The following is a 23,007-nucleotide window of genomic DNA, read 5'->3' as shown; positions in this document are numbered from 1 at the left end:
GTGTGTGTGTGTGTGTGTGTGTGTGTGTGTGTGTGTGTGTGTGTGTGGTGTATTTGTATCCAAAAGATGTTCCATCACACAGCAAGGACACTTGCTCAAATATGTTCATAGTAGCTTCATTCAAAATAGCCAGAATCTGGAAACAACCTAGATGTCCCTCGACCAAAATATCTATAAAGAAACTATGGAACATTACACAATGGAATACTCCTCAGCTATTAAAGGTAAAGGCAGACCACACTTCAAGACAGCATAGTATTAAGACTTGTTTATTTTTTGTTTTGTTTTGTTTTGTTTGTGAGATAGTTAGCTTTAGCCAGATTTCATATTGGATAGAAGCAAAGGGCTTAGCAGAAGAATTTCCAAGAACTAGTCTGGCTATCAATGGCATGAGTGTGGCTTGTAGACAAGGAAGGGGTGGTTATTAAAGAGATCTTCCTATTAAGGAGAATAAAAGCACATCGTATTGGGACAATAAGAACAATGAGGTGAGAACAGCTCAGAAGTTGGGAAGACTCCATTCAGTTCAGTCTCTGTAGTATAAAATTGTAAAATCAACTGAATGTTGAGAGAGCCAAGCCATTGGATGACCTGCATGCCCAGCACCACTTAGAGTTTTACAGGGTTCAGGAACCCTGAATAGTGGCTACTACAGCTGTAATACAAGAGGCCTAACTACTACTTGAGTCAACAGCAGATTTTGGAATTGTCCATAAGACACTAGTTTTTCAAACACGTAGGAAGAATGTAAGGGTTTGAACCTGTGAACACTTTTCATCATTTGAAGGAGGCAGCCCAAGCCTCTGCTGGCTCTCTGTCTCTTTCCTCAGCGTCCTTGTCCTTCCCTGACAGTGACATGGAAGGTTACCACAAGTCGGACTAGCTGAAGCTACAGGCTCTGAAGGATAAGGCCAATTGCCTGCACATCAGCTCCATCCAGGCCACCACTGAGGCAGCTTTAGGCCACTTCACACCATATTCAGCACTGCTGAGAGATCTGGCTGTCCTCCTTATCTGTACCATGCTCTACAAGGCCCTAGATCCTGAAACCCTCACAAAGATGGCTGATTTCTCTCTAAGGGACATGAGCTCCCATGCTATGCTATATGCAGTCTGGCCTAAAGCTAGCTTCCTGCCCGAGGAAGAGCAGCTCTAACTTGCATAGGCATCAGGTTCCAAAACAAGCCTTCACTAATGTGGCCACTGGCTCCCTAATCCAGAGCCTGGAAGCTGCTTATGGGATAGCACACACAGTCAAGTATTTCGACAAAGCCAGCTTCTAAGTCTTTTACATGCTGAGAGATGGGGAGGTGTCTGAGGACTCTGTCTGGGAGGCCATGGCCTTTGCTGGAATTGAGAAGCTGGATAATCCCATTTACATTTTTTTCTTTCTTTTTATTATTATTATTAATTATATTTTATTCATTTTGTATCCCCCCATAAGCTCCTCCCTCCTCCCCTCCCGATCCCACCCTACCTCCCCTTTCTGCATACATGCTCCTCCCCACGTCCACTGATAGGGGAGGTCCTCCTCTCCTTCCTTCTGATCTTAGTCTATCAGATCACATCAGGAATGACTGCATTGTCTTCTTCTGTGGCCTGGTAAGGCTGCTCCCCCCTCAAGTGGAGGTGATCAAACAGCAGGCCAATCAGTTTATGTCAGAGGCAGTCCCTCTTCCCATCACTATGTAAGCCACTTGGACACTAAACTGCCATGGGCTACATCTGTGCAGGGGTTCTAGGTTATCTCCATGAATAGTCCTTGGTTGGAGTATCCAAAAGAGGCTCAAGTACACAAAAAGGACATTTGTTCAACCATGTTTGTAGCTGCTCTATTTGTAAAAGCCAGAAGCTGGAAACAGCCCAGATGCCCCTCAACTGAAGAATGGATGCAGAAACTGTGGTACATCTATACAATGGAGTATTACTCAGCAATGAAAAATAAGGAAATCATGAAATTTGCAGGTAAATGGTGGGACCTGGAAAGGATCATCTTGAGTGAGTTGTCCCAGAAGCAAAAAGACACACATGGTATATACTCACTCATATAAACATACAACATAGGATAAACCCACTAAAATCTGTACATCTAAACAAACTAAGCAAAAGAGAGGACCCTAACTAAAATGTTCAATCCCCATCCTGAAAGGCAAAGAGGATGGACATCAGAAAAAGAAGAAAACAGGAAACAACCTAGGAACCTGCTACAGAGGGCCTCTGAAAGCCAGAAGAAGAAAACAGGAAACAACCTAGGAACCTGACACAGAGGGCATCTAAAAGCCTCTGCCCTGTAGACTATCAAAACAGATGCTGAGCCTGATGGCCAACTGGCGGGCAGAGTGAATGGAATTTTATGTAAAAAGTGGAAAATAGCAAGAGCTGGAGAGGACAGGAACTCCACAAGGAGAGCAACAGAACAAGAAAATATGAACACAGGGAACTTCCCATTTCCATTTTTGACATCAACCATCTGGGCTAGAATAACCTAGCCCTGCTGCAGCAGCAGGTGGACATCTACCAGAATCACTATGAGGCCTTTGCATGGCACACCATCATCGTGGATGGACACAGCTTGGAGGAGCTATCCAAGGCCTGGGGTCAGGCCAAGCACCAACCAACAGCCATTATCACCAAGACCTTCAAGGGCCATGAGATCACAAGGATCAAAGTCATGGCATGGGAAGGTCCTCCCTGAAAACATTGCCAATCAAATTATCTAGGAAATTTACAACTAAGTTGAAAGCAAAAAGAAGATCCTGGCCATTCCCACTCAGGAGGATACCCCTTTAGTGGACATTGTCAATATCTGCATGCCCATCCCACCCAACTATAAAATGGGAGACAGGACAGCCAGCCAGAAGGCCTATGGACAGGTTTTGCCAAGCTGGGTCATGCCAGTGACTGCATTATTGCCCTGGATGGGGAAACCAAAAATTCCACCTTCTTAGAGATTTTCAAAAAGGAGCACCCAGACCATGTGATTGCTGGGCAAAATATAGTGAGCAGTGCTGTATGCTGTGCCACAAGCAACATGACAGTGCTCTTCCATCACACTTTTGTAGCCTTTTTTAGGTGGGCCTTCAACCAGATTTGCATGGCAGCCATCTCTGAGAGCAATATCAACCTCTGTGGCTCCCACTGTAGCGTGTCCACTGAGAAAGAAGGGCTCTCTCAGATGGTCCTGCAAGACCCAGCCCAGCCATATTTTGGTCAATCCCCATGTCTACCATCTTTTACCTGAGCAATGGAGTAGCAACAGAGAAGCAGTGGAATTAGCAGCCAGTCTGAAGGGTGTCTAATTCATCCTGACCAGCCACCCAGAAAATGCCATTATCTACAACAATGAGGATTTCCTGGTTGGCCAAGCCAAAGTGGTTGTGAAGAGCAAAAATGAGCAGGTGACAGTGATCAGGAATGGTGTAACTCTGCATGAAGCCTTGGATGCTGCAGAGATGCTTAAGAAAGAGAAGATCAACAGCGTGTGCTGGACCCCTTCACCATCAAGCCCCTGGACAGGAAGTTCATTCTTGACAGTCCCCGATTAACCAAAGGCTGGATCCTCATGTATGTACTATGGATCCTCCATCGCAGTGGAATATCACTACTATGAAGGTGGCATAGGTGAGTAAGTGTCTGCTGCCATAGTGGGTGAACCTGGAGTCACTCGCCTGGCTGTTGGCCAAGGACCTCATAGTGGGATGTCAGATAAGCTTCTGAAAACATTTGGTATTGATAAGGACGCCTCTGTGCAAGCTTCGAAGGGCCTTGTCAACAAGGGCTAAGGAGATCATGGAGTGCCAGGTGGGAGAGCTACAGATTCCTGGGAGGATCGGAGAAAGGTGCTCAAAGGTGTACTCAGAGGAGATATAAATATACGTTTTGAGGGAAAAAAAATTAGAAAAGAATTTGGAGGAAAGCTTCTGATGGCAGGCATTGTATGGCAGGATCAGATTCCCTAAAGGGAGCACCAAAGAGAACAATGCGTGAGACAATGAGTGAGGAGTCTAAGTTGTCACAAATATGGAATGATTGCCTATGAAATCTGCAGATTATTAATTAAATCAGCCTGAAAGAGAGTCCATAGGGAGGTGCTGCTATATTTGTTTAGAGCTCAATCTGGACACCATGTGCCCCAGATGCCCTGATACAGAGTTAGAGCCTTTAATAACATCTGCCCTGATGGATTATGTTCTTGCCTCCATCCTATCTCTCTGATCATGATTCACCTTTCTTCCTTATTGGAATAAGATGTTATTCTATGCTACTGTAGACTGACACAGTATATAACTTGACATTTTTTAATGGGCCCACAACTAAGAACTTGTATTGAGTCTTGAGGAGACTTTAAATGAAGTTGGAACCCTTAAAACTAGTTTTCCTAAGAAATTAAAAAAACTATTTTTCACTATGGTTAGAGTCTACTGTTTTCCCCATTAATGTTTAGACCTATGAATATGTTTATTGGAAGCTTGGCTACAACAGTTGTAAGTTAGTTGTACAAAATCATCATTAACTATTGGGTTCTCAGTCGGAACAGTCTGCTTGCTAGGCGAGCATATGGCTTTGTTACACAAGTGAAGTGTGTGGCTGTTACCACTGGATGGCAACCCAAGACACAGAAAGAGCAGGAGAGCTCTGGAAACAGCAGAAGGAACACAGCACTTCAAAAGGAATTCAAAAAGATCTTAACTTTAAGAGAGTATCATTGCTTGAAAATATATGCAGTTATACAGTTATATATGCAGTGAAGTATAAGTCAGTTGTTTTAAATGAATTGTTGTTCAGCAAAAGTAGAATATATTTTGAGAGAAAATATCTAAACTAATAATCTGATTATTTTTCATCAGGACTGGAATAAAATACAATAAAAATTTAAAGTTCAGCTTCAAATCTCCTCCTTTGAAGCAGCCTTCATTTATGGAGAAGTGTGGACATGGGGGCTGCTGTTTGCTATAGGGTGCCTGAAGGATGTGAGGCTGCTGACATTAAAAAGCATGGGATTTCAGAATAGTCAGAATCATTCCCATGCTGAAAGCATAATCCTACGAGTGGGGTAGAGATTTTACTTACATGTGTGGTGTTTTCCTTATATAGAAAATGAGAAAATGCACTAAACAAGTTTAGACTTGATTAGTGAGTATTAAAAGTAGTAAATTCCTCTTTTAAAATGGTATGATGCATACATGGTCATTAAATGGTTAAAGCTTTGTCACATTACCTTGCTGGGTACTCTAATAAACTGGAAAGCAAGGTTGAACGAGCAAGGACAACGTGAAAGAGATAATAACTACCCACTTTATATAGGGTGCTTCTTCATATAGGCCAGTGGAGAATAGGCTGAAATCAAAGATCAGGCCAGCCAATGGTGAGTCTGAAGATGAGGAAGGGTACTCTGCTTCTTACCATTGGTTCAGTCTAAGAGTCTCAGGAGGAAGACAAAGAGAGAGTGGGAGAAAAGGAGGTGAGGGTGGAAGATATAGAAGAATCTAATCAATGAGCTCCATATTCAAGAAATATATCTCAAAAAATGATGGAAGACAATGGAGAAAGACACCAAAACCTGACCTCTTGCTTCTGCTGGCAGACATATACATACATGAGTGAATATATACACCCTTGCCACAGACAAACAAAAAATTAAAAATGTAAGAAATAAGAACAAAAAAGAAAGGTGATATGATCCTCAGTTTCTGCTGGAACTCATTCCAATACAGAAAGAATGGAGATGGGTGGAACAGGAGAAGGCGTGGAAACTCCTTAAGTAAAAACGTTTGGGAGCAATTCCCCTTCTTTGATTTGAATACTCAGCTTTGCAAGGTTCATTAAGCTGGCTACTGAACTGAACTTACTAACATAAGCAATATGTGAATTCCTGTGGATTTTGCTCCAATCTTTGCCTGTAAGATGTAAAAGGTTCAGAAGTGCCAGTCTGGCTTTCTAATGAGGTGTATTTCATAGCCAGAAAACATTTTTCTTTCCATTAAGAATCCTGGAAATCGTCTATGAGAGGTTTGCTCTGTGGCCTTATGACCCTGATGTACGAGGCTAAATCTGGAGAAGACCCTCGCAGCTGTCTTCAGAATTTGAGGAATTAGTCTCCTGCACTCAGCAAAGATCCTCTCATGCTTTAAGACAAGTGTGTCCTCTGAGCTCTGAGCAGAGAAACAATCACTGTTGCAATGTGTCCTTCGAAGAGGTCAACTCACCACGCTTTTAAACTGCCCTGGAGAAGACAGTATTTTAGCACATGCTTGTATGCAATGAAGGTGGGGGAGGGGTCATAGAGGCAGAGGACCAAGAAGTGTATGCTGAGGGACTGAAGAAAAGCAGTCTTTCAGTTCCATCTAAGATTCATCTAAGATGTTCAAAATTAAGATTCATATTACATAAAGTTTTTCTTTTAATTTTAACTTAGAAGAGCCTTTTAACCTGTTCAGAGCCTGGAAAAGTAAAAATGTATCTAAAAATTTTACAAGTCCTGTATAGCACATAGCAGCTTGTATAAATTTAAAAGATAGTTTGACAGAATTGGGTGATGGCATGTAGTCATCTCTGTCATCTCTGAACAGCACAGACCCAAGACCTTGTAACTTCACATTCAACAATGACCCTGGACCCAGACGTCTTTAGATCACAGAACTCAAAAAGGCCAACTGTGTAACAAAAAGCAGAAGGAATGTTTCTCTCTTACAATGAAAGCTAGTTCAAACAGGATAAAAACTCAACAACATAAACAAAACAAAAAACAACAAACAATTTTACTTCGGAGTACAAACTATTTTCATTAAATGCTAATTAAGAACAGAAAATATCTTAATATCTTCTAAATGAAAATGACAAATAATAAAAATATGTTGATTCAGTATTATCTAGTTGTTTAAGACCAAATAAATGAAAAAGCAATGTTGGCGGAAGAAAATGAGAAAAGAAATGACTGGATAATAAATTATACATAGGACTCAAGGTCAAAGGTTAGCAGGAAGAGCTTTAAAAGCAATTTTATTGGGCAGTTACACATTGTAATGTTAAAGTAGCTGTGTGTTAGCAGGAGTTAAAAAGTGCTTTTGAAGGCTTATATAGAGAGATTTAATTATTTCCTAATGATTCCATGATGGTTAGTAGTGACTAGGATTTGGATAATAAACTAGTCTTCAAGCCTGTCTTATTATTTATATGAGGCATATCATCAAAACTGAAAAAAGCTTGATAACAAAAGTTCACATGTGTGCTGGTTTTGAATGGTAAAATAAGCTAGGTGTTTTCACACTAATCATCGATTTGCTTGCTCATCACTGACATGTATAATTTATCAGTGGCTGACATGAGAACACAGTCATAGGAGTGACATAGGTTCTGCCACCAGATTTCCAGTTTAAACTCAGCTTAGTGCTGGTGGTGGTGTCCACAGTGAGGGGACGGCACAGCTCCAGGTGTTCCTCGACACCACAAGAGACCTTCCTCAGGACAACCGCTGCTGGGATGAATTTCAGGACTAACAAGTACAGTGAGATAAAGCTAGAAATTGTATTAAAGAAGTCTTCACATAGGGTCAAATAAAAATATTAAGAGAAAGAGAAACTCAAAAAAAGATGAGGACTGAGGGTTTGAATGAGTTGCATAAAATATATATCCAAATGTAGGTCCAGAGTCTACACTGGCCATATAGACTATCGCAGTGACAGTCAGGTTACATCTGAAAAGGCTTCAATGAAAACTGCTTTTCTTTCATTTAATAAATGAATGATGTGTCTCTGTATACACTGTGGAGTCTGAATTGGAGTCTGACAAGGTAAGACCAGAAGCTCCAGGGTTGCAGTTTTTAATGTATGTTATTTCCTTGTAATGGGGTTTCTGATGAGAGTCCTAGAAAACTGCAGGTATGTGGTTAAGAAAAGAGAAAGGCCAAAGCAGTTATAATTTATACAGAAATACCCCACTTCTTTGCTGGCAAGAGGACTCACTTTAATGCCAAAGTGGAATATCTCTCTCATTCTTGTTCTCAATCTCACATTCTCTCATTCTATCTCTCATTCTCTCTTGCTCTCATTTTCTCTTGCTCTCTATCTGTCTCTTGCTCTCTCATTCTCACTCACTCTCATGGTCTCTGTCTCTCATTCTATCTCTCATTCTCTCTTACTCTCTCTCATTTGCTCTCTCATTCTCACCCTCCCTCTCTCCCACTCTCCTTCACTCTCTTCTTCTTACTCTCCCTTACTCTCTCTCACTAGCCCACTCACACTATTTCTCCCTCTTTCTCCTTCTCCCTCTTTTTCACTCTTTCTCACATTCTAATTCTCTCTTTCATTCTCTCACACTCACTCACTCTCACTCTTTCTCTCTCACTTTCACTGTCTCCCTCTCCCTCACTCTTTCTCATTCTCCCACCCTCAGTCTCATTCTAACTCTCAATGTCACTTTTTCATATCTCTCATACTATCTCTCCCTCTCTCTCACTCTCCCCCTCTCACTTGTTCTCACTCTCTCTCACTCTAAGTCTCTCTCTGCCCTCCCCTCTCTCACACATACACACACTCACACACATATACCTCATATCTTCCTGAAATTTCTTTGCCTTTCTCAATGCCCCAAGAAGTAATAACTTGGTATCTCCATTTATTTTTCTGAAAATGCAGTCCATAATAAGACCTTCTTAATAAAGCTACTGTAAGGGTATGATAGAAAACACTTAGCTGTGACCAGGCTCCAACTAGCAGTAGTGTGCTCTACTTGATTAGATATAATCTCACATAAATACGTAGAGTCTCTCCTCGGTCCTTACATGGTCTTTTGATTTGATGAACCAGAGTCTTATGAACTTTATTTACAGCTCACTGTTCCTTCTCCATCTCAGAGAGGCAATTTTTCTTTCATGCTGAACTCTCACAACTCCCGGCATCAACATCACTTTTTCTCACGTACCTGAATCTCACTGAGACTCCCAATGATAAGGCAAACTCCTGAAAGAGACAGGAATCTGAGCAACTGATTAAGCTCATTAAGTAGATAAAAGCCAGCCCTAGAGTCTATACCAAGAATAAGGGGCCCTAGAGGGGAAAAAATGACCAGTTACTCAAACTTTGTAAAAGCCCCATCATGACTTTCAAGTACAGAGAAGCGTAAATCTTAGCAACACTGAAGTGATTGCTCCAAAGGACAGAGCTATGAAAAGGTATTTGATGTGCTTGGGCTGAAGGCATGTGGCAAAGAGCAGAAAGAGTAAGTGTAGGGATGCAAAAACCTTCCTACTGTGAAGAAATTTATAAGCACTGAATTGCATTATTGATTTCTTTAATAATAATCACCTGTGTAGGGAAATAATTTGCAAGAGAGGTGGCAGGTAGAGGGACAAACCTGTTATTGAAATCCAGAGGGAATAGGAAAAGAGAACATAGAACCAGAGTGGAGCAGAAGGATGCCTGTCCAAGACAAGAAGGAGTGTGTGCTACTTTTAACCTCTGAATATATTTATAGATCAGCGTACTTCTGGGAAATCACAAATTATGGCAATTTACATTCTCAACAACCAGAAATGCAACATTCATTACAACCCAAATGGCAGGAGAGTATTGACTTTACAAAAGTAACCTTTAATTTGGTTCTGTGTTTGGCAGTGAAATGTAATGCATAATTTTCTGTCTTTTATATAGATTTTTAGAAGTAGTTTCTTTAAAGCTATGGTATACCCATGTGTTTAATAGTATAAATGGAAACCATGTCCACAGTCTTTAAACACTAATCCTCCAAGGTTACTGCCAGAATCATGGCAAATACTATATGAAGAATGTTTAAAACTTGCATTGCAATAAAATGCTTAAAATGGTAAGCTGTATGCATGCTTTCTACCTAAGTATGAATAAGTATACCTTACATACTAAGTATGAATAAGTTACATCATTCTCTTCAATTTACACTCAGGAGATTGTGTTTGGGATGAAGAATAAGAAGGAGAAGTTGTTTGGGTTGGTGACATTTTCTGTTGCAGGCTTTTTACATTCTTGATACTGAGGGCTATAGTCAGGAGTAGGATGTGGTAAACCAGTGCTTCCAGAGGCAGGGGGATGCTACTGAGTGCAGATCAATAGAAAAGTGTGATCTACAGTATGCACTTCAGTCTCTACGTCCATGCCTTGCCAATCCATTGCCATAAAACTTGGTGCTGAAAAGCCATTCACCCTGTGATTCACTATATGACAGGGCTCCCTGTTATTCAAGATTCCTTTGGAGCCCAGAACCATATACATAGCCAAACACACGTGCAAAGAAAAGGATGGTTAATGGTCAACCAAGCGCAACCTAACATTCCATCACAGAAATTCTTCCCAAGTCACTTTTTTCTTTTCCTAAAGTACCTTACACTTTGAAATGTTAACTCTTGACAGCAACAGGTTTTTAGTACAACACCCTGCCAATTTCTGTCTGCCCAAGAGTTCTTCCTTGGTTTCTTGGTTTGAAATAAAAATCTAAACATTTGTTTAGCTGTTGACGTCTTCATGAAGCTGAAGGCTTTGTTATCTGAGCTGTTAGAAAACTTCTAGTGAGAAAAGCAGCACATTTGCAAGTAAAATGAACAGGAAACAGCTAATTAGAAAACTGCAAACAACAATACCTTTTCCCAGGAATAGCATTAAAACATTTTTTTACCATAAGTAAATAATACAAATAATAATAAACTTTGCAGTCCAATAGTCCCCAAAAGAAACACATGAGAAATCATGATGAATTGTGTCAATCTACACACTAATGGATCTGTCTATGTGTTCTGAGGCTTTCAGTGTTTACTTGGATAGAGTCCCAAAGAGAAGCTGACTTGCATGTCTGAATGAATAAATTCCTAATTAGCTGCCTGGTCCTGAAGCTTTTACATTCTACAAATGGCTTCGTTTGCCTGCCTGGACCAACCAGGCAAGAACTTTTTGTCTAATAATATATTTAAACTGTAGAAACAAGTGATGTTGAAAAGATCATGTTCAAAACAAAAATATTTATCTCAGTTATTACACTGAAAATGACCTGTATAAAAAGTCTATCTTTTTTAGAGACTGTCTTTTTTTTTTTTTCAATTCAAATCGTTAATTAACAGTGAATTTTATTTTTTGTCTTGTATTTTGGGAGATACTGTACTAAGAATGGGGAGGATCAATTTTAAACTTATCTGCAGTTGCTCTTCAGTTTATGCCGTCTGTAGATAGAAATCTCCAAGCAAGTGCTATTATGAAAATGTCTCTGTATTTCATTCTGTATATGTGTGTGTGTTTGTGAAAGAGTTGAGAATTTAAAACTTTTCATCTCCTGATCAGTACTGAAGATTCATATATCAAGATTCTAAATAATTAATTTATACTAGTGATACTAAATATCTAAGAAGAAAGTGATCAGTGCTTTTCTTCCAGAAATGTACAATACTTAAAATTCTGCCTGGTTGAAGTTTTCATCTATTTGAAATGCAAAATTCATTACGTAGAAGGTGATCTGTGCATCAAAATGGAATCTTATTAAACAGCAACATCTTGAAGTAGAAATATACATCACTCTACATGCATACAGCTTTATAATTGTAGAAAATTTCATATTTATAAAACAAGTGAGTAGTAGAGCATGCAAGATGGTTCAATGGGTAAAGACAATTGCTACCAAAGTTTATGGTTTGAGTCCAATTCCTAGAACCCACATGGTGGAAGAAGAGGAGCAACTTCTGAAAGTTGTCCTCTGACTTCCACACGATGCTAAGCACCAGCGCACCTCCTCCCCCATGCAAATAACCAAGTAAGTACTTAAAAGCACATAGAAATAAGGTTAATTAATGGGTCCTCCAATACATTCACCCAGCTTTCTTCTCACATACCTACAGTGCCATGTCTTTTTTCTTAAAAATCAGAAGTACACTCCATATTTTGAAAACATACCATAATACCTATTATTAAATACCAAAGTCCCTATTAAGAAGTATTTTTGTTGTTCCTTCTGTATACTAATAAAAGATGCAAATAAAGCTCATTTTTCACTTCCATGTTACTACATTTGAAGAAAAACATCCTATAGGTAAATCAGTTATTCAGAGGTCAAGTATATGAAATATTGATACAGATTTCTGGTTGCCCCTCTCAGAGACACATGAATAATTTTGTCTCCTACCTGGAGGCAAAATATCATTTTCTCCATATTTTTGATGATGTCAAGAAATATAAACTTTTACTAACTACACCATATTAGCAGATGAAAAGTCAAAGTTTATTGGGTTTGTATTTTATTGAACGTAGTTGAGTGTGTTCTAAATATTTAACCTGATTTATATAAAGTATAACTGGATCTTTTTCTCCACCTTATGAATCTCTTGATTACAGAACTCCAATGTTCTATGGCTCCACAGAGCCCACTCTCCTCTTCCTTATGACGGTTCACTAGAGGAACTGATGGTTAAAATGAGAAAAGGACATGGTCATGGGACATAAAGTTGAGGTTGGATGCATGTGGAAGGAAGAGGGTAGATCTGAGAAGAGCTCAGGGAGGGGCTGATTGTGATAGAAACACATTGTACAAACATTCAAACAATAAAAATGTTGCTCTTAGGAGGCCAGCGCAATCAAAAGCCCTTTAAATGGAGAGGGGCTAAAAGGACTAATAGGAACTAAGAGGCAGTACTTTGTGGTAGAGTAAATGATTTTCAAAGAATTCAAAGGTTTGGAGACACAAACTACGGAAACAAAACCAATTCTCTCTGCCAAGAAGACAATGGTCTACATCTGTGCATGGGTTCTAGGGGGTCTAGGTTAACTCCATGCATGGTCTCTGGTCATGGACTGTGCCTGATGGAGGCACAGCCTTACCAGGCCACAGAGGAAACAATGCAGCCAGTCCTGATGAGACCTGATAGGCTAGGGTCAGATGGAAGGGGAGGAGAACCTCCCCTATCAGTGGACTGGGGAAGAGGCATGGAAGAAGAGGTAGGTAATGTGGGATTGGGAAGGGAGGAGGGAGGAGGCTACAGCTGGTATACAAAGTGAATAAACTGTAATTTATAAAAAATAGATAATTTAAAAAAAGAAGACAATGGTCTGTAAATAGTTGGTTTGGGCCTAAAGAATGAGACCACAAAAGGAGCTAATGTTATGTGCGGAATCTCTCCCGTGCTATTTATTTGTAGATGTCCATTTTCCCTCCTGTGGTACCAGTTCAATCTTGTCAGGTTAGCTTCCGGTGCAGAGGAAATTGTCAAAAGCCTCTGTTTTATTGCTGAAATATGAAATATCCTTCAGAGACTTGTGTTGAGCTTGGTTCCTAAAGCAGCAGCTTTCGGAGGGGGAGCCTTGGGAGTTGATTTGCTATGAATATTTTAACAGTATCAATATCTGATTTATTGATGAGTTTAAAGGTAAATGGGCTACACAGGCATGGAACTGAGGGGCCTGTTAGAGGTAGTAAATTACTGGCATATGCCTTTGAAAGTTGTTTTTTGCCTGTAGACTCTTGAAGAGCTTTGTACTCTCCTCACAGTCACTCTTTTCCCTGCTGACAGTAGGGAACCAGAAACAGTGGGCCCCAGAGACTATGGAGCCAAATTCAATCTCTCCTTCTTTAAGCTGGTTTCCCAGGTATTTTATTACAGCGGGGGTGGGGGAGGATAACTAAGACAGCTTATAAACATCTGCTTTAAAAAATTTTTTTTTCACAATTTATTCATTATATATCCCAATTGACGCTCTCTCCCTCAACTCTCCCAGTTCTACCGTCCCTTCCTACTCTCCCCATCTCCTTCCTTTAGTCCACTGAAAGGGAGAGTTCTCCTCTTCCATCTGTCCATAGCTTAAATCCTACTAAAGTTTAATTCTTTGAGTTATTAAGTATATATCTTGATTTAAACATCCACTTTTAATGGTATAAAGACTTGTCCAAAACTCGTGTTGTAATACAAGTGCCACAGAAACAGCAGAAAGAACATAACACTTCTGAGAGGTGATTCTGTCACAAGGTCTCTCCCTCATGGCTGGAATGAAAGCCATTATTGAGGTTTGTTGTTACAGTTTGAATGTGCAATGTCCCCAACAGGCTCGTATTTGGAACACATAGTCTACAACTTGTGGTACTGTTTTTTGAAGCAGGAAAACCTTAGAAGGTGAATCTTAGCCTAAACAAGTTGTTGGGAATGGGTCTGAGAGGTGGTATTAGCCTTTTGTTCCAGCTTGATCACTTTGCTTTTCCCACCTACACAGATTGGCCCATTGTGGCTGACATAATTTTCCTACCACAATGGAATTGGGGAGTTATGACCCACTTTCCCTTTCAGTTGCTTCTTCTGGGTATTTGATCCCTGCAAAGAGGAAAGAAAGTACCACAAGCACACGCACCCTCTCCTTTCTTGCTGCCGTATTGCCATGAAAGAAAAGGTACAGTATGGGCCATGCCATACGGAAAGGCACACAGTAAGGGCCATGCCAGAATCCTCATCTTGGGCAGAACAATACTAGAACTGTTAAAAATATATACTTTCTTGTTTGTAAGTTTCCCTGTCTCAGGGATTGTAACATAATAACAGAAACATAAATAAGACATGATTGCTAGGAAAAATATTAGTTCTACTATTTGGTCTTTGGCCCAAGTTCCTAATCCAGATCTCTTGAGTCTTTTGTAATGTCCTGCATAGAAGCATCTAACAATTGTAAGTACCTTGATATATTCTGAGTGATAGAAACTCCTATTTTAGTGAGGAGAAACTTGGTGTGCTTTGCCTGAGGGCTGGCCAGCAGAGAGATTAAGCAATAATTAGCAACTTGGAACTTTGAGTTTTTCTCCTCATCCTCTGGAGAGTAGAGAGAAGATATAAGAAAAGTGACTCATTTGATGACAAATGAATATTATGTGCTCATCATGCCTACATGAAGTCCCCATCAACATCCCAAAACCCATGTGTTCAATGGACATCCAAGTTACTTATTATGTCAGCATGCTGGGAACTTGGTGTGCCAAGCATCCCATGTCTGTCCCAGGCTGCTGTGACCTGACCTTTAGTCCTTATCGAGCCTCATCCCACATAATCCTTTGTCATTTACACCGTTCTTCAGTTCTCCCTTTCAGCTATTCCTGGATCGCTTCTACTTAACTACCCATCTGAAAACAAGCAAAGCATTTCTCTGAATTCTGAAAAACACTCTAGCCATTGATCAAACCAAAGACTGAGACTATGAAAATCTACAAATATTAGCTACATATACATAAGCTGTGGAGAACTTGTGAACCTACTATTTATGAATGGCATCTGAAGTAACACTAGTCCTGTGGAGACTCTGTACTCATTCTGATTATGCCAGATAGAGCTGCTATCTGAGAAGAGCTGGATATGATGCTGATGAGGGAGAAGCCGCTACCTTGGGTGTCAGGAGTGGTCTAGTTGAATGTGGATGCAGACAAAAAGCTGTTCAGTGTTCATCCCTGCAGCAAGAAAAGTCCAGTGACATGTCAATGCCAGAAAGAAACACCAAGTATTTCCCTGGTGGCGCTTAGCCCTTATAGACTCTTACCCCAGGGAAGCCTTTGTCATTCTATCAGTCTGCTCCTCATGCTTGGCTTTCCTTCTGTTCTCCAGACACATGAAGCATGAAGCTCTCTCTACTGGGAGAAGTCAGGTTTTCCCACAAGGCAGTCCAAATGTGACCTCCCCACAGATGTTTTCCCTGAATATTTAACCTAAAACAGGCTCTTCTGCACCAGCTCTGTAACAGCCAGCCATGAGCACAGTTTCTCTGCCTTACCTAAAACAGTGCTGCTGACTGTTCATTTTACCCAGTAAAACACCTAGAATATTGTATTCGATAGTTAGATTCTTTGAAAATCTTCATGTTGGAGCCAGCATCAATGTGCCCAATCACAGACTCATACCTCTAAAATGGTGAGCCTTTTCTTTCTGTAAATTGATTAATATAAGTTATCTGTTCCAGTGATAGAAAACTAACATTCACACACATATAGTGCATGTACATATACAAATTCATGAGTATATAGTCTATTTTAAATATTTGTATATATGTAAATGTGTGTGCGTTTGTGTAACAATCCGTTTCAAAGAAACATGTGCTTGATTCTGTTTCTCAGGAAACTAACACTGCTACACCACTGTTTCATTTTATGTGGTTATTTCCATCCACAATGTAGCATTTTCCTCTATAGAAATATGTATTCCAACTTGATAAGCATGTCAACTTATCCCCAATTAAATTCTGAGCCAATGCACCATAAACTGTTTTTACTTATCAACAATTTTGGTATTTAAATAGATCTTGATTGCTAAAGATGAAGATTTGTTAAACGTATTTAATCTAAGCTCATTGTTTTACTGACTTAGTGTATTTTTTCTGTAACAATAAAATGGCCAACATTTCACCCACACATGTAAGAATAATTTTGTATTTACTTTATACAAAATTACTATCAATGTATCTACATCCTCCCATACCTATATTTCTGCTTTTGTGACTAGCAATAAGTGTTAACATGCAGAGCCAGGCTTAGCGGTGCATGGCTTTAATTCTAGCATGTGGGAGGCAGAGGCAGAGAGATCGCTGTGAGTTCAAGGTCAGCCTAGAATACAAAGTGAGTCTAGGACAGCCAAGGGTACACAGAGAAATTCTGTTTAGGAAGACAATGCAGCCAGTCCTGATGAGACCTGATAGGCTAGGGTCAGATGGAAGGGGAAGAGGTCCTCCCCTATCAGTGGACTTGGGGAGGGGCATTGGAGGAGATGAGGGAGGGACAGTAGGATTGGGAGGTAGCTATAGTAGGATGCAAAGTGAATAAACTGTAATTAATGTAAAAATTAAAATTAAAAAATGAAAAACAAAACGAAAATAAAGTGTCATATTTCATTCAGGTACTGGCTGGCCAGGAATGCAGTCCCTGTGTGAGAAGGCAATGGCTAGGTAGCCTTTCTGAAAACACAGACTGATTTTCTATTTACAACATTGTATCCACATTGTATTTGTCAATGAATTAAGCCCAGAAATTTGAAGAGACTATGGTCCCTCTTCTCCTAGGTACTACTTATAGCTCTGTACTGATTAGGAGGAAATGTGGTTCAGGATACTTTCCAAATGTGAGGTCCCTCTCCTTCACAATTCTAAGACTCTTACGTTTCTTACTAACAACTCAAACAAAAGTTTATAGCATGCACCTTCTATAGATACACTTAGAAGGCTGTTATATATAAAACTGATCAAAGATGGAACATTGAAAATAGGTTATATAAGCACAAAAATAATTTGTATTCTTATGTCTCCCTGAGAAAACAAAGAAGTAGGAGCATTTAAAAGTATCCAGGAGAAAAATAAAATCTTCAGGAGATTTTAATACAAAATCACATTAATTTTCCAAGTCAAAATGCACAAGACAACTTAGTGCCACTGCCACATTCACTAACGTGGAAACCATTCTGCAACATATTCTGTCAAACTCTCTAACTGCTTCCAACAAAGCTCACTTGTTTCTTTTGAGAAATATATCAGGAGAAAAATCCTGGGGACTTAGCAATAAAATGTGCAAGTAACTGATGAGTTGTGCATGAAAATTAAATGAGACTTGAATGGGATTTATTCGAAGAGAAAATAGGAATGAATGTCTATAGTTTTCTGATATCTCTTCCAGTATGTTGCTTTTAAATACAACAAATCACTGGCTCATAAATTTATGTACTATAATTTAGAAATACACAGATTAGTCTGAGGAAACATATTTTTTGATCAGTTTTATTGAAAAGAAAGCACTTTGCAGGTATAAACCAGTGTGAATATGAAGGATACGTATGAAACTGCTCTCGCTAAAGAGTTGCCATCCTGGAACACTGTGCTATTGCTGCTGCTTTCAGTAAGAGAATCTGAAAGTCACAAGTCGGAGGAACTGTGATGGAAACCAGGCCCAGGGAGAGAGCAACTGTGCTACACAGACGGGAAAAGGCCCTTTAGGTTTCCACTTCAGTGAATTTTACCTTGCTTTTATTTTATCACTCCTCTACTCACAGCCTCTGATAGAAGCATGTAACAAGTTAAAAATAGTCTATTTGTATGGTGTCAGCATGCAGGAAACTGAGCTGACACGCAGTGACGGCTAGTGTTTGACTGTATTTTGTTCCAGGCATTGTGTTTATAATACAGATTTCCTTGGGAACTCAAGGGGTGAAGAGAAGTGGCAATATGTAGCCTTAGAACTGTCCTGTTTCTCAGAATGCTCCACTGGGGGCTGTGCTGGAGCTTTATCGTGGCTTCAGGGGTGATTTGTCAATTGAGAGTTCCCTAGGATCAACACGAAGCCTAGCCAAAGACCAACTTTTTGCAAATCCCTGTTTAGGAGCAGTAATTTTTTCCTTTTATATCAGAAACATTCTATGTATTTTAACATTAGTTTTATCTTGAGAAGAGTGATCCAAGCTGGAATATCTGAGGAACTCTCTTACTGATATATTATTTTCTGCTTCTAGCCCTAGTAAAATAGTAGCTTTCTTTCTTCCCCCACCATTTCCAAAGACTCTTAACACACTGCTCATTCTTTGTTCACTGCATCAGAGAACAAGGCAATGTATGGCGTATGCTCCATTGTCTTCCATGGTGAGGTGGGAAGCAGGACAGACACACACAACTTTGAGTCTCATAGCTTGACCTTACCTTAATTGTACAAAACATTTTAGGCTGAAAAGACTAAATGAGAAATTTTCTTTGAAGAAATCTTATTGGACTTCTATGATATTTCCCTGTTTATTCACCATAAGCAAAGGAGTGTACGTGTTCTCTACAGCCTGGAAGGTACAAACATATGCAGCACAAGTTCAACTACTGAGAGAATGTGTCGCAACTCCCGGTAAATGCCCACCAAACCAGAGCGGTGAGGAAAGGGTTCCTTAGTTTCTCCCGAAGATCATGCAGGAGAAAGACAAATCATCCAAGCAGAAAGGAGAACCATGAGTGTGAGAGGTAAGCAGAGACATCATCTTGAACATACTGAAGGCCCCCGGTGTAGCTTTGAGTTTCTTCCAGCCAAGGGCCATCAATTAAAATAATCATAAATTTTCAGTCATGGAAGGTACTTTTCTTACCACTTCTCTCTCATTTTTACTTTACCACCTTTCCATACTCAAATCTCCCAGCTTCAAAACTCCTCGCAGGTATCTATGGGGGAGAGGGATCAAAAGCACTTGTTAAAGAGTGAGTACAGTTTAGGAATTGTTCACACACTCCAGGGACTGTTCACACCAACTAGACTGTACTGGGCAAGAGTATGAACAAACACACTAAATGAACTTCAGATTTTTAAATATTAAATAAGGCTAGATGCTTCCTTTGCAGGATTTATACTGCTTATAAGAAAATTTCATAGCTAAACATCCTTCAGGCACCAACAGTGATTTAGAAGATCCTAAAACTGGTTATTATTTTATTCTAGTGGTAAGGTAAGAATAGCTCTCTAGTCGATTCAGTGCTACAGTTGCTATTTTCAGCTGGCAAAGTTCAGCTCTCTGAGAATAATGATGTACCCTTAAGTAGAGACAACTGATTGTCAAGCTAGCAAGCCCCCACCAAATACTCCTTGAGTATTTGCTTTGAACGCAAACAGTGGGATTGTCACCCAAGAGACTACAGTTTAAAGAAAAATAAAATCCTGGCCAGAAAGAATTCACGAATAAGACAGCTAGAGGGCAGCTGCTGTGTGAGAGAGTCCACAGAGTACTGCAAATTTATTCCATATTTGTTGCAAACTTTATATATCAGCTGTACCTATGTGTGTCCAGTGAGGCTCAAAATATAGACAGTGCATGTGATGAGTCTACATACAGTATTTTTATAACCATACTTTGAATTTCAATTCTTCAAGAATAGGGAGTCTGTTACCCCCTTAAAAAGCATTCTAAATGAAGACTTTGCAAATTTTCAAAGATTTTTAAAATATTTTATTTGTAACAGTGTTTGCTTTCATGAACTATCTCTCCACATGTGGACCTATTATACCATGGCAGCCAGAAACAGTTGTTGTATCCTCTAGAGCTGCAGTTACACAAGATTGTGAGATACAATATGGGTTCTTGGGAACTGAACCTGGGTCCGCTGAAGGAGTAGCAATTACTCTTTAACTACAGAGCTGCCTTTCCTGTATGTGAATTCAGACTTTTGCCATTGTACAAGCTTTGTATTTTTTATACATCCCCAAGAAGACCCCCTCATAAATCAGTATGATGACTTTGTCTAATATGCTTTAACTCAACACGCCTTTGATTAGAAGAGCTCTCTGGACTTCATTTTCACAATTTCAAGTACATCCCATGTGATACTTGTGACCTAACACAAAGTCAAAGAAAAACAAAAACAGCACACAGAGCAGATCAAGGCAAGCAATTTTCAGACTCATCCTTCTCCTACACTCTTGGGTATTCAACTTCACTTAGGCACCTACTATCAAGAGTCTCCACCAGGCTACTCCCTACAGGCCGAACTTCAGTGCTCAGTACTACTTATGGCAGCGGTTCACAACTAACCAGTGGGTTACAGCCCCTTTGAGGGTCAAACAAGCCTTTCACAGGAGCTGCATAAGACCATTGGGAAACGTGGATATTTGCGTACAACTCATAACAGCAGCAAAGTTACAGTTATGAAGAAGCAATGAAAATAACTGTGGTTGGGGCCACCGCAACGTGGGGTCCTGTATAAAAGGTCGCAGCTTAGGGAGGCTGAGAAAGACTGCCTTATGGACTTACTTTCCTCAGTTCTGCCATCTTCAGAGCACCACTAACATACACTCAATGATGTTAATCATTTCCAACCTCCCTCCTAACACAAAAGCTTTACTCAAAAAGAAATTACAATAGAATACAGAAGATGTGATATATAGCACAAAAGGCTTTATAAGTAGCATAGTAAATTAGGGGTTTCAACTCACAAATTAGGGAGTACATTCTACTAAAACATGAGATGAAAGTAGGAATTTGGCAAAGTTATATGCATAGTTGCCTAGATAAAATAATTTAGATGGAAATTATTCTTTTTAATAGTGGAGTTTTCACACTCTGTAGTAGATTTCTGAGATAAATAAGCCCACAAATCCCATTTTTGAACACCCCTAGTTCTCAACCAATTATATTGTGGCATTGGTATGAAAATATTATGATCTTGAAAAGGTTGGGGATGAGGAAGGATTGAGTGCGGGTAGCAAAGACAAGTTGTGAAAAAGGATGTAAAGTTCATTGCTTTTCTAGTTCTCACTCTGTCACAGATTTTTCATTTTCGGTGATGAACAAGTTCATAGACTATATTCCATAATGAAGCACATAATGCAATATAAAACTTTTTTTCAACTTAAAAAAAAAGGAATTTAAAAATTTTTAAAGGAAAGGGATTTGGGCAATATATACAAACCTAACTGGGTATATATCATGCACAGACAACAAAGTGAAAGCAGTTAGGTATTCAAGTCACTAGAAATACTGCATTTTACACAGTATGCAAGAAAAGCACGTGGCTATTACATGAATACATTCAAAGCAATGGAGATCTGATTGCCTCCAAAGGAAGGTCCTAACAGGAGAATTAGACTACTTGTTTTTGTAAAAATGGGAGAAATACAATTAAACACTATAAGGTCAGAAAGAATAAAAGAAAGATTAAGATCAAAATTGTTTTCTAGTTAGGTGATAGGTAAAAGTGAGAAAAAAGAAGTTAAAAAATAATTGCTGTTGAGAAAAAAGTTCTATTTACAATAAAAAGTGATAATAGGTAAGTATAACATTAAGGGACTGCTAACACAGGTCTGTTTTTATTTGATTTTAAAAACTTATTCATAAGCATTATGAAAATGGTCACCTTATCACAAGAATTAGAGAGAGAAAAAAACTGGATTGTGCCAGAAGCATTAGGAAGCATTAGCTAATTCAACATGAAGTAGATATGTCGTGGGTTATTAATTTTATTAAAGTTGTTAACAGCTCCTGGCTATTTCAAGGGCTAATGTAGAGATCATGAATTCCTGTATGTCCAGAGAGTTACTAGATTTTCTATCTATTAATAACAAGGCGGGGCAAGTCCTGCTAATTAAGGAGCTGTCATCTAAACTTCACCACCCAGAGGGAAGTGGAGAAATCACTGAACAATCAATTTACAGTCATAGATAGCTGAGAACAGAGTCAAGACTGGCATGTCTTCCACAGAACAATTTTTCTTTCAAGATAAGAAAAAAGTATGGTAAATAAGAGAGACCTCCAGGGATGAGGGTTACAAAGATTGCAGCAGCAGCAGCAGCAGCTCATTTTTATCTAAAATCAGGAACTTGACCTATTGACCTCAGTGTTACGCTGGAGAGTAGATGGCACAAAGGCTGTCTTTAAAATTATTAGAATTAAATTAGACTTTGTTTCAAAGACAAAACTCTCCTTATGCTACAGATAGTTGAGACGTTTTCTCTTATATTCACAAGTAAGCAGTTTCACAGACTGGAGTAACACAGAAGCCTCTAGAAGCCTCAGAGCAGCACAGCAGTGCACATAAATAATTTTATCAGTCACCTCCTAACAAATGCCTGCAGGAGAAGGAACATCGCCAAAATAATCACTCCAGTCTTATAACAAACGATAAAATCAATCTTGGCAACCAATTTAGTGTGTTGATGTGTTTGGCATAATTTTCCCAGGATGAACTCAATTGGGTATTATAGTCTACCATAAAAGGCATAATAGTCTTCACCCTAAACATGACACACAGTCACTTGGTATCAATTTTTCCAGAACCGAGTGGCCTTGTTTGTTTAACTAATGGTATGACTCTAAAGTGAATGCTTAATGCAAAGGCTGCATGTAGCCCTTTACTGTGGATCTTGCTATTTTTTTTCTGAAGATAAAAATTAATACTGTAGCAGTTGTCTGGACTCAGTATTTTATAGAAATGCTTTTAGGTAAATCCAGGAATTCAATATTAAACACCTCTTTCAGTTTTCAGTGCTTTTGACAAAAATGTCACAAAACTTTTAAAACCTAAATTAGATATTTAAAAC

The 23,007-nt window shown here is 39.3% G+C and overlaps 1 protein-coding gene and 1 pseudogene across 2 annotated transcripts in view; one reads left to right on the top strand and one right to left on the bottom strand.

The window, feature by feature from the left end:
• The window catches only part of Gpc5 (glypican 5), an 859,871-nt gene that overhangs the window by 520,424 nt on the left and 316,440 nt on the right, over window positions 1–23,007 (bottom strand). The window lies entirely within an intron of this gene.
• LOC129678950 (transketolase-like) lies at window positions 857–3,782 on the top strand (annotated as a pseudogene).

The sequence above is a fragment of the Psammomys obesus genome, unplaced genomic scaffold (genome assembly GCF_907164565.1).
Source record: "Psammomys obesus unplaced genomic scaffold, mPsaObe1.curated_primary_1811, whole genome shotgun sequence".
Lineage (NCBI taxonomy): Eukaryota > Metazoa > Chordata > Mammalia > Rodentia > Muridae > Psammomys > Psammomys obesus.
Note: the sequence above shows the minus strand (reverse complement) of the source record. Positions and strands in the feature narration are given on the sequence as shown.